Source organism: Miscanthus floridulus, chromosome 14 (assembly GCF_019320115.1).
Source record: "Miscanthus floridulus cultivar M001 chromosome 14, ASM1932011v1, whole genome shotgun sequence".
Classification (NCBI taxonomy): Eukaryota; Viridiplantae; Streptophyta; class Magnoliopsida; order Poales; family Poaceae; genus Miscanthus; species Miscanthus floridulus.
Window position 1 is genome coordinate 83,308,616 of NC_089593.1, and position 12,798 is coordinate 83,321,413.

The following is a 12,798-nucleotide window of genomic DNA, read 5'->3' on the forward strand; positions in this document are numbered from 1 at the left end:
CGACGGGTTCAACAACCACTCTGGGCGCCTTCTAAAGAGAGGGGTGGAAAGGGATGGGCCCGCTAGTGGCTAGATCCTAGGCACGTGAGCGCCATGGGCATCCCGACCCACGTTCGAGTCTCAGCCGGATATGATCCATGGTTTTTTCTCAAAGAATGGTACAGAGCCTTCGGGGCCGGTCAAATGGACCCGAGAACTATATGGATTAGCCGCTGAGAATCTAGAGTCGGCCACCAAGCTAACCCATGCTGGATCCCCATGAACAGGATGTTGGGGCCCCACTCAGACTAGCCCATTAATAGCTCATCGAGCACCATGATTCGTCCGTAGGGGAAAATCATGGCACGACTCGGCCCCTCCGTTTTTATTAGGAAAAACGCTTAAGGGAAGACAATCGCAAAGACAAGCCAATCCTCGACCGGACCCCTACTATGGGTGGGGGCTCGAGGAAAGTTGGGCTCGCATGGAGATCGGACGCACAATCGCAGAACGACAAACCGCGTAGGGGTCAAAATCAGGAAAGACCCTTTCCAAACCCACCAAATCTCATGGCCATACCCCCAAAGGTCCGACCTCAACGAAAGGGAATCACCATCCCCGGGTCATGTGGTGGGTGACAAAAGAAGGCCCTCAGAGTCCTCTCGTTCAGAAAAACCTCTGAAGGAGTTTTTACTGCTCCGCAGGCTCGGGGGCTACTATCAGAGACCAATACTAGGATACCCGAAGAAGAGGAGCTAATGAGCATCAACATTGATTCATCCAAGCAGTCAAGAGAGCGACTATAGCTCCAACCGACTGTCAGGCACGCAAACTCTACCTTGCCCGACCTCTAAAGGAGGGTTCCACCTCACCCGACCCCAAGGCCACGGGCTCCGCCTCGCCCGACCTCTAGAGGCGGGCTCCACCTTGCCCGACCCTAGGGGTCATGGTCTTTGCCTCACCCGACCCCAAGGTCATGGGCTCTGCCTCGCTTGACCTCTGGAGGACCCCAGGGCCAGGGCTCCACCTTGCCCGACCCCAAGGCCATGGGCTCTACCTCGCCCAACCTCTGGGGGCAGGCCCCGCCTTGCCCGACCCAAAGGCCATAGGCTCTGCCTCACCCAACCTCTAGGGGCAGGCTCTGCCTTGCCCGACCCCTCGGGTGCCTACTCTGCCTCGCCCAATGGGGTCCCATACTGCCACCAACCACTCTGGGTCCAAGCGTATGGGCCTAGGTGAAAACTCTAACGCCAAGGAAGAGATCAGCATGCCTCGATGTAACCTATGGCCACGATGGGCCATACCTGAGGATTCACATCAAGAATAGCATTGGGCGTACCGGTACTATTCTGCCTAACCCTCGTATGAACACTAATAGGCATGTCGGTTCACCACAACGTCCACCAGGATGGAGTGGAGCACCATCATCAGTAGATGATGCCTACGCATGGCGCTAGTGACAGACAAGACCATGACATGGTGCCATCCCTATTGACATCTACAGTGTTGGTGGGACCCGCATGAAGGAGAAGAAGGACCCCGCAATCCGAAAGGCCTTCGGCTCTCTCTCTCATTCTCCTCTCTTTCCCTACGCTGTAACCCTTGCTTTCCCTAGCCTATAAAAAGGAAAGTAGGGCACTCCATTAAAGGGCATCTAATGACCGATCGGATCGATTCAAGTCAGATTCGAACAAACCCATGGAACCCCAAACACAAGGCTGAGCAGCAACCGAGCTCTCAGCACCCATTCACTCCTTTCACCAGAGACTTGGGACCCATCCGTCTCTCGCCCATTTGTAACCCCTACTACTAGCTCTTGGTAATAATAACACGAGCAGCAGCAATGAACTAGACATAGGGACATTCTACCTGAGCTAGTATAAACCTCATGTCCTCTAAGCACACCATCCGAGGCAGATGCACAATATTAGAAATTTACTCATTGGTGGTGACTCAAAACACCAACATTTAGCTTGGCCAGAAATTAATTCTCTCAAGGGTGGTTGATTATTGAAATTATTATAATTATTACCCTAAGGGTTACCTTGGTAATTACCTTGGTAGTTCGGTCTCTATTGCTAATTCCATCCTTGATTTTGTTGAGGACAAAAGTAGTTGTTGATGAAGTTCACATCCTCATGAATTTCAGGGCAGCTATTCCCTGAATGCCTAGTGTTTCCACACTCTTCACATGTCATGCGGGGAATCATGAATGTGCATGACTTCTTGCTTTTCATTGGCTCAGTCTTTGAGCTTCTTTATCAGAAGATCCATCTTGGCAGACAACATGTCTACCTTATTGAGTTGATGCATACCTCCACTTCTCTTGTAGGTCTGAACTCATTCTTCATTCTAGCCTTGGTTTGAGGCCATCTTCTCCATGAGAGCTGTTGTAGCTGGGAGTGTGAGTGATAGAACAACTCTTCCAGTAGTAGCATCCATAGTCTCATAGGTACTATTGGTCAACCCATGAGTCTGCATGAGTAACCAATTCTCCATCCCATGATGAGGACATTTTGATATATTGTCTTGAAAGTGTTCTCATGCCTCAGGGATAGATTCATCATGTTGCTATTGGAGACTTGAAATTCTCCCATGCACAGCATTGGTCTTGCTCGTGGGAAAGAACTTGGCTAGGAAGGCAGTGGAGCAATTATCCCATGTAGTGTTTCTATCTTTGTCGGTGTAGAACCACTGCTTTGCCTTCCCCAAGAGTGAGAATGGGAAGATGCAAAGTAATATGGCATCTCTGGATACTCCTTTGATGGTGAAAGTGCTGCAGATCTCCAGGAAGTGTTGGAGATGAGCACTCGCATCTTCATGTGCCTTTCCACAAAACTGGCTTGCTTGCACCATGTTGATGAGGGTTGGCTTGAGCTCAAATCCATTGTCTCCGACATTGATCGCCGGTCCAGTACGGATGTTGGCAGTAGTTGGAGCAAAGAACTCACGGAGTGCCTTGTCAGCCATAGCTTCAAATTTTGGTGTTATGTTGCACCTTATCTGGTTATCTTCCCACTCTAAAGCTAAAACTTTCTTGAGTTTAGCTCTAGTTCTCTTAAGTAATGCTTCTGAATCATCAATATAGTTTGTCGGAAGGTTAAAACCAATCATACATTACCCTGCATAAGATATAAAAGTAGACAACACAAGGGTAAGCCTGTTGGAGCAGAGGTCAATGGTAATCTCGATCACATCAATAAGTATAGGTTTATCAATACTTTTTTGCTTAGATACCTTCCCCGGCAACGGCACTAGAAATGCTTGTTGGTATTTATGAACTTGTCACTTGTTTTAGTAGTCACCTAATATATGTCTACATCTCTTAACATTACTTTATTAGGTTGTCATCCCTAGTGATGATGCCAGAGATGCTTGTTGGTACTACCTAGTATTACTACTAGAGTAGTTCTTTATTATTTTATGTGAAAGGAATCTGCAAGCATACAGATAATATACCATTGTAGCACTTCACCCAGGAGTATTTTAGGTATTTGTGGGGGTATGGCCCCCGGTATCCACAAGACAAGACATGGGCCGCACCATCAGAGGTGGCCCAGCCCACAAGATCAAGGCATGCACGGCACTGCTCGGCGTGCACCGTAAGATATTGTATAGTACCAAATAGGATACTTTCCTTGTAACCCTACCCCTCTAGAGTATATAAGGAGAGGTAGGGGTCCCCTAGTGGATAGGCTACATCAAGATACATACATCTATAGGCACGCAACATCATACGATAGCTAATACAAACCAACAGACCACAGGAGTAGGGTATTACGTCATACTGATGGCCTAAACCTATCTAACACGTGTGTCTCTGTTACCTTCTTGTTTTTTATCTCACGCTCCTCTGCCTTTCAATCTACCTTGGTGGGATACCCCTCGAAGGACTGTCGATGATATTCTATCGACAGTTGGCGCACCAGGTAGAGGCCCGCGTGCTGTTTCCTTGTCGAACAAGATGGCTTTTTCCACAGGCTCTTCGTTCCTCCCGCAGCACGACCAGATCTTCACGGTCGGATCAATCTCAGGGATCATCAACGCTGACGGAGTTGGAGAGCTCCTCGAGCCGATGCAGATCGATTCTTCATCCATCACCCCCGCACCTATGACTGTAGATCCAATCTTAGAACCACCTCCGAGGTCACCTTCATCAACAACACGCCGCCCGCTTCCTCGCTACTAGAGGAGGCAGATCAACAACGATGATCTGATCGTATCCATCGATCGGGTCAGTCTGGAGCTCACCGATTGCCTCTCTATCGCCGAATTGGCTTTGGACACTCTGGTTCAGCGCCGACCACCCTCCAATCTAGTTCTATCGGAGGTTGCTCGGGAAACTCTCGGGGTTACGGCCCTACCCTTCAGGTTCACCAATGCCGCCGCCACTTACCAACATGCCCTGAGGGGCAGATTCGCCGACCAGGTTGAAGATGTCCATCCTCTCGCCGGCCAGATAGCGCCATACGCCACCGACCGGTCATTCTGTCTAAAGCTAAGTCAAGCTTTAATATTCTTCTAAATATTCTCCAATCTTCGTTAATCGCCATGATGTTTCTCCGAGCTATTTTCTCCATGTTTGCTCTCCAAATGATTTTCCGAACCCCCAAACAGTCCTGTTGATGCTCAGACACCTCCAGAGATGGCCCTATCTCTGGCTCCTCCCTACACATGCACGAGCGTCTGCCCTCTACATTATGGGTGGTCGGCAGTGGCTCCTTAGCGATGCCTGTTCCTCCTACACGTGCACGGGCTCTGTGCTCCACATTATGGTTAATAGGCTAGCTAGGGCTGAAGACTCAGCTACACACTAACTGTTTGGGCGATTTATATTAAATGCGTCTTCATACCAACTAATCGCCGAGCTACTTACGCTATTTCATCGCCATTGCTGATTTTTCTCCGGAGTTCATATATTTGTACATCATGTACTACTCGTTCTACACATTTGTATTGTAGGATCATCGGACCACCTGGTGCTCGGGCTTCTCCACCGATCAACTGGTCAGACCACAAGGTCCATAGACTTCATCACCGACCAGTTGATCGAACTATTTGCCGGTCGCTTCTACTCAATGTTCACTTTGCCGCCGACCAGTTGACTAGACTATTCGTTGCTCGTGCTTCATCGCCAGCTATGTCGGTTACTCCTCGGCCCTCAGATTCATCGTGCTCGAGGACTAAGTGGGCCCACTTCACCTTGCGAACATCGCCAGCTATGCCGGGGAATCCTCAATGCTCGGACGTCGCCAGCGGCGCCGAGGACTCCTCGGTGCTCGGACATCGCTGCCTACGCTGGGGACTCCTCGGTGCTCGAACATCGCCGCCTACGCCGGGGACTCCTCGGTGCTCTGATATCGCCAGCTATGTCGGAGACTCCTCGGTGCTCGGACATCACTGCCTACACCAGGGACTCCTCGATGCTCGGACATCACCGCCTACGTTGGGGACTCCTCACTGCTCGTACGTCGCCAGCTACGCCGAGGACTCCTCGGCGCTCGGACATCGCCAACTACGCTAGGGACTCCTCGGTGCTCGGACATCGCCAGTTACGCTAGGATCTCCTCGGTGCTCGGACATCGCCAGCTACGTCGGGGACTCCTTTGGTGGTTGGATCTTGCTATGTCTCATTGGTGTGCTATCAAGCTGCTCCATGCTGTTTGGATCAGGGTGCTAATCTTGGGCAGCACATCTAGGGTCTTGATACGCACATCTCGGATGACATTGACAAAGCTTTCAGACTTCTTTTTCTTTGACCCTGCTACATGATTCATTCTTCATGTTCTAACAGGCTTGGGGACTAAGTGGGCACACTTCACCTTGCGGTGAATGTGAGTTTTTCTCATCTCGAGGCTATGCCCGAGGACTGGCTGCCTGCTTGGCTAGTCTTCTACTTTCTGACCCTGGCACCATGTGACTATGTCACCTACTATTAGGCTCGGGGACTAGCTGTGGGGGTATGGCCCCCGGTATCCTTAAGACAAGACACGTGCCGCACCATTAGAGGTGGCCTAGCCCACAAGATCAAGGCGTGCACGACGCTGCTCGACGTGCACCGCAAGATATTGTATAGTACCAAATAGGATACTTTCCTTGTAACCCTACCCCTCGAGAGTATATAAGGAGAGGTAGGGGTCCCCTAGTTCATAGGCTACATCAAGATACATACATCTATAGGCACGCAATATCATACGATAGCTAATACAAACCAACATACCATAGGAGTAGGGTATTATGTCATACTGACGGCCTGAACCTGTCTAACTCGTGTGTCTCTGTTACCATCTTGTTCTTGATCTCACGCTCCTCTGCCGATCAATCTACCTTCATGGGATACCCCTCGGAGGACTGCCGATGATATTCTGTCAATAGTATTATTATTTATATTTTTACCACAGAGAATGTCTGGAATGGACATGTATTGATAACTTATACTATTGATGAAGAAGTAAACCATAACCAATATTCTACTCACAATAGTGGTAAGTCAAGAGGTAAATGTATATATGAATAGTGCATAATAACTAATCATTGATCACTCAGAGTACTCCTTTCTATGGCATTAGCATGGTCAAGTAGAATATTAGAGGAATAATTCCTAAGTCATTCTTAATTATAAGTCAAAGCATACATTGATTAGTGCAATTACACCTAGTAATTATGGTTAAAATCAACTTCATATCTACACATAAGGGATATTACTAAGGAAGATTAAGAACAAAGCTTGTCTTCCTTCATAACTAGATCCTACTTGTATACCTATATTTAGGGAATAGACTACAAAGGACTCAGCGGGAGTGTCACATCCACGATCTACCACATGACCCAGAATATAGGGTGTATCCGCAGATAAACAACATATAAGCACCACGCTTACACAATGTTGACCACTCACCCCGTGTACTTTGGAGCAAGCGCTATACAAACTTATGCATAAACATGATGATAATCTTACTATACTAAGCATATAATCGAAGTAGACGATGAACATCATAACTAGGAATATGATAAATATGAAGATGAATGTCATGACAATTATAGCAAACATATAAAAGTAACGAGAGATACAAAAGAGAGAGGGTACAAAGATTATACCAAACCACGCTCTTGACACGATCAGGAATCCAAGCCGGAGCGTCAATCCTGAGCCCTCGGATCATACCGACTTGAATAAACGGTGTAGATGCAATCTAGGAGGCGGTAGAGAACCAACATAACAACATGGGGCTGACATGTGGGCCTAGGGACACCTAAAACTGGCCTGCCATCACTTGTACTGGCATAACTTGATGTTTTGTAGTTAGCACTACACCACTATTTTATCACCCCATCCAACCGTTTGGGCCTAAAACGGAAACCTCGTCTATTGAAAGCATGGTACCTTTTTGTAGCCTAAACTAGTGTTTACACCGAAATTTGGAACGAAGGTCACGGTGACTCAAAAGCTCCCAAGATCATGTCATCAAGGAATCAATTACGTGCAGATTGGAACTAGCCGATTCGGATGCAAGAATTATAATCAGCTTTCTTCAGATGGCGCCAGCAGATAAGGACAAAGGCTACGATCAGCGCTAGGACGAGACATGCTGGACTCTACAAAAGGGAAAGATTATAGTCCAAGTTATCTTAAATTAGGAATGTTTTTATTATGCCAAAGATTGTATTGAGTCATACTCGAGCAAGGTTCATTTTTAGGATCCGGGTATAAATACCAAACCCCGGCTATTACAAAGAATCAATCAATCAAATACAAAGTCAATTACTTTTTTCGGCTCCGGCCACCCCTTAGGAGTAGGAGTAGAGTAGATCTCGGTGAGTTCTTCAGCGAGTATGGCTGCATCAATCCGGTCGACCTCCACTGCTAGTCTGTAAGTACCGTCATGGTTTATACCTCTGTTCGTATGGCTACATCGATCCGGTCGACCCCCACTGTGACTCTGGTATTGGCTAGTTATCGATTCTTGTCTAATTCAAGTATGGTCTGTGTGATTCTGCCTCACACCCAACTGCTTGAATTAGATCAAGGTCAAGTTATCGGCTCTACCTTAGTATGGCAGTCTTTGGTAGATTCATTAAGTTACTGATATTGCTTGTTGCTTTCATTGTTTATCTAATTACAGCAATATCACTCTGCCCAATTGAGATTGATTTGGATCGGCCTTATATCTTGTTTAACTCATCGTTTGCTAATCTAAAACTGATCTAATCTACATCTTAAGCGATGAGTTATGTTTTTCATCGGCTATTTTGCGTCAATCTTAATCGTGCATAGCGTGCGGTTAAGGCATGTCCAATCTTGAGTAGATCCATTAGTTAATGAAAACTGTTCCATGGCCCATCATCATAGCCTGTGGGATTCTGCCTCTCACCCCACTGTTGGCACCGTGGAGTGGGGATCGTTAGTTAGTAGACCTGTTCCTGAGAAGGCATGACCTTAACTGTGCGCTATGCCTAAATCGACTGTTAAGCCGATATCGAATGCTTCCACGAATAGTTCACATTACGAGATCATTGAAGTAGAGATAAGTTGAAAGATGTGTTAGCCCCATGATCTTGTTATTGTATTACGGCCTGCATGATTCTGCCTCATACCCCACTGATATTAGTAATGAGTTAGGGTCGTCAAGTCTATTGTTGTTTCTACGGCCTGCATGATTCTGCCTCATGCCCCACTGGTCATGGCGATAGATGAGATCTAACATGTTCATTAGATTTATCTTTATTAAATGGTTAAGAGGTGTTGAATTGTTTCTTTAAATAAAAGGAATTCGGTTACTTGTAATCATTAGCTCAGTATAAACCAATCATCATTGATATCTTATTGCCATTGATTAATATTTGCTTAAATAACATTTATCCTGAATGATAACCGATCCTTCTTATACAACCCCATGAGCTTTAATCGATTCATTCTTGTGAATATGCTGGAATCAGCTATTTAGTCGATTTCCTCTCATATCGGCTCTCAGAGCTGCATATTCGGGACTGTCTGGCAACACCGGCACATTCCGCCCTTAATTACTGATAAGCTTTGTCTCCTTGTCAATTGTAGGGTCAAATTGAGTGGCACATCTCAGGAGGATTGTGCAGGATCGACCACCCTTGCGCTGAAGTCAGGTGGATCTGCTCCATTGAGTGGGCCCTTCTGGCTTGCTACGTGTGTCCTCGGCACGGAGGCGAAAATTCTGTGTCGACACATGTTTCTGGCATGCCCAGTGGGACCCCACAATTGTCATGGCGGCTCATAATAACGACAACATCCTTATGGTACACTATGAAGACCTACCTGATTAGGATAAGGATACCATTGGCAAGGCTATAGAAGAATTTCAGAAGAAGTGTTTGTTGTCCTACACCAAAACACGTGACAGCATAATTATTTAGAAATTTCCACTACCAAGAGTTCTACTACACGGGCAGACAGATACAGTTGAAGCTGAAGACAGGTGTTTCTTTATAGAAGCCATAGACAAATCTATTCATGATGCCATATCAAGCCGCAATGAAGCTTTCGTTAACGCATTTCACAATGCCATGAAAGAGGCGATTCATGGGATTCCAGTTGGTCAGGTTGGATCAACTTGTTACAACATTCTAGATCCGTCGACTCAAGGGACTAATCAAGTTAGTACCAGCCATCAAGAAGCAGTGCCAGCTAGTAATGGTGATGTCCAGACACTTCAAGGTTCATTTGAACAAACTCCAGGCACTGCTACAAATCAGGTACAGTATAGTCCTGGACCGTCAATACAGCATGTACAACAGCCGACGGGGCAAAGTCAGAACCAGATGATCAATTTTGGCACATCAGGCCACATACCGTCGTTGGCTCAAAAAATAGCACCATCAATTCAAAAGATCCATAGTGATATAGATCCTTATGTCTATAATCAGAGACTTCAAGCAGCAAGCCAGCAAAGGACCCAACAGATTGAGATTCCACAAGGCTATCACTATAGCACGGATTATAACACCCTCCACATGATGCCAAATCCAGGATATCAAGGCACGTGAGATTTCAATCCATAGATGGGTCAGCAAGTACCAAGAAATCCAAATCCGCAAGCTGATGAGTTGCTGCTGAAGGTGACCAAGATGATGAAGAATCAGTTTAGTTTGAAGCCAAAGGGGCTGACCTTTTCATACAAACATCCATATCTAGAATGGTATGATTTGGTCACTCTTCCTACAAATTACAAGCTCCCAGAGTTCGCCAAGTTCACTGGTCAAGACAGTACAAGCACAATAGAACATGTCAGTCGATATCTTACACAATTGGGTGAAGCATCAGTTGAGGATGCCCATCGGGTTTGGTTTTTCTCCTTATCCCTGTCAGGGCCAACCTTCACTTGGTTCTCGTCACTACCAGTCAACTCCATTGCCAATTGGGCTGACCTGGAGAAGAAGTTTCATACATATTTTTACACTGGGACTGGAGAAAAGAAGATCACCGATCTGACGACCATGAGACAGAGGACTAATGAATCGGGCACTGAGTTTCTTCAGAGGTTCCGAGAGACTAGGAATTTGTGCTTCTCATTGAGTTTGGCCAATGATTAGCTAGCTGCTTTAGCTATCCAAGGAATGCTGCCAATATGAAAGGAAAAGCTGCTAGGGCAAGAATTTGACAACTTGGGTCAATTGGCTCAACGAATAGCAGTGCTTAATAGCCAATTCCAGAGTATGCGTAGAGATACTCGATTCTAGAAGAATATCAACGTAGCCGAAACTTATGATCCATACTCAGTAGATGACGGCTATGAAGATGAAGAAGAGGAGGTTGCTACAGCTGAATGGAATTGGAGCAAGAAGATAGTAACGGTGCCAAATCCTTGGCGAAGAGGAGTCGAAGAGAGCTATGACTTTGATGTCACGAAATCGGACAAGCTCTTTGACTTTTTACTTGAGAAGGGCCAGATCAAATTGTTGGACAATCATGTTATGTTGCCCCCTGAATAGTTAAAGAATAAAAAGTTCTGCAAGTTCCATAATGCTACTTCTTATTCCACTAATGAGTGCAGAATTTTCCGGCAGCATATACAGAGGGCTATTTAGCAAGGGAGGCTCAAGTTCGATATGCCTCGAAAGATGAAAGTTGATGATAACCCCTTCCCAGGAGATCAAAATATGGTTGGTGTTGGAACATTCAAAGGAAAAACTAAGGTCCTAACATTAGCCAAATCAAGAAAAGATGGAACAGTCGATCCCAAGATGCAGATATCAGCTGATGAATACAGAGAGGTTAAAAACATCATGATCAGCAGAAGAGCCAATATGAGCAGGGGGGAACGTCAAAGGATGGAGCGACGAGGCCGCAAGTCACATCTCGGATCCTGTTGAATAAGTGGTGGCGGCAGAAGGAAAAAGATCATCAGCAATGGTTAGAGGATCAAGAATACCAGCGTCAACTAGAAGAAGAAAGGTATGGAAGGAAGCAAGCTGAATCGCACTGGAATTGTCCTTTCTTCAGATACTGCTGGAACGAAGGTTTGAAATTACCTACCAGACATGACTGTCTGGAATGCAGTAATCAATATTAGGAGTTTAGGCAATCTCAAATCAACCACCGGTCTATCCATGCCCAGAATGCATATCATCATAATAACATGGATCGGCGCTTAAAAAATAAAAATATTCATGATCGATTGGGAAAGAGAGTTGTTGACCAAGACTGGGCTGATCATGAAGAAGGAAACAATCAGAGGGAACATGTTTGGCAGGAAGGCCAATGGTGCCTCAGAGGTTTAACAAGAAGCCAGAAGAGAAGAATGCAATGCCTAAGGAATAAGGAGTTGGAATAGACTCAGGCATCCAGTAAAACTCAAGTTTGGCATGCCAAGGAAATAGCCGATAGAAAGCAATCATTGGCTAATATTCAAATGGTTTTTCTGTTGCCGTCAGAGTTCAGAGTCAATGGTGAAAACCCACAGCCGATCCAAGCAGTCGGCTTTGAAAGTTTGTTTTAATGAATAATCCAATAGATGGTATAGATGGTAAACTAGGACACGGCTTCACGTCGGCCAATGAATTGGAAGAAGTGGATATTGGCTCTGGAGACAGACCTAGGCCGACGTATGTAAGTGCTAAATTGGATCCGAAGTATAAGCAAGAATTAATTAATTTATTAAAAGAGTTTAACGAATGCTTTGCTTGGGAATACTACGAAATGCCTAGTTTAGACCGGTCAATTGTTGAGCATCGGTTGCCAATCAAAACTGGATATCGGCCATTCAAGCAAGCTCCAAGAAGATTCAATCTGAATGTGCTTAATGATATTAAAAAAGAGACTGAAAGGCTACTGGAGGCGAAGTTCATCCGACCATGCTAATATGTAGAATGGATATCGAATGTTGTCCCTGTATACAAGAAGAATGGAAAATTAAGAGTTTGGATTGATTTTAGGGATCTAAACAAAGCCACACCCATGGATGGTTATCCAATGCCAATAGCCAATATGTTAGTAGATGTAGCAGCCGGGCACAAGGTTATTAGCTTCATGGACAGCAATGCAGGGCACAACAAAGTTTTCATGGCTGAAGAGGACATAGCGAAAATCGCTTTTAGGTGCCCCAGCGTAATCGGCTTGTTCGAATGGGTTGTGATGACCTTCGGTCTGAAGAATGCTGGTGCCACTTATCAAAGGGCAATGAATTATATTTTTCATAAGTTGATCAGCAGGATTATTGAAATCTACATTGATGATGTGATGATAAAATCAAAAGGATACAAAGAGCATCTAGCTAATTTGCGGGAGACTCTGGAATGCACGAGAACACATGGTCTAAAGATGAATCCTAACAAGTGTGCCTTTGGGGT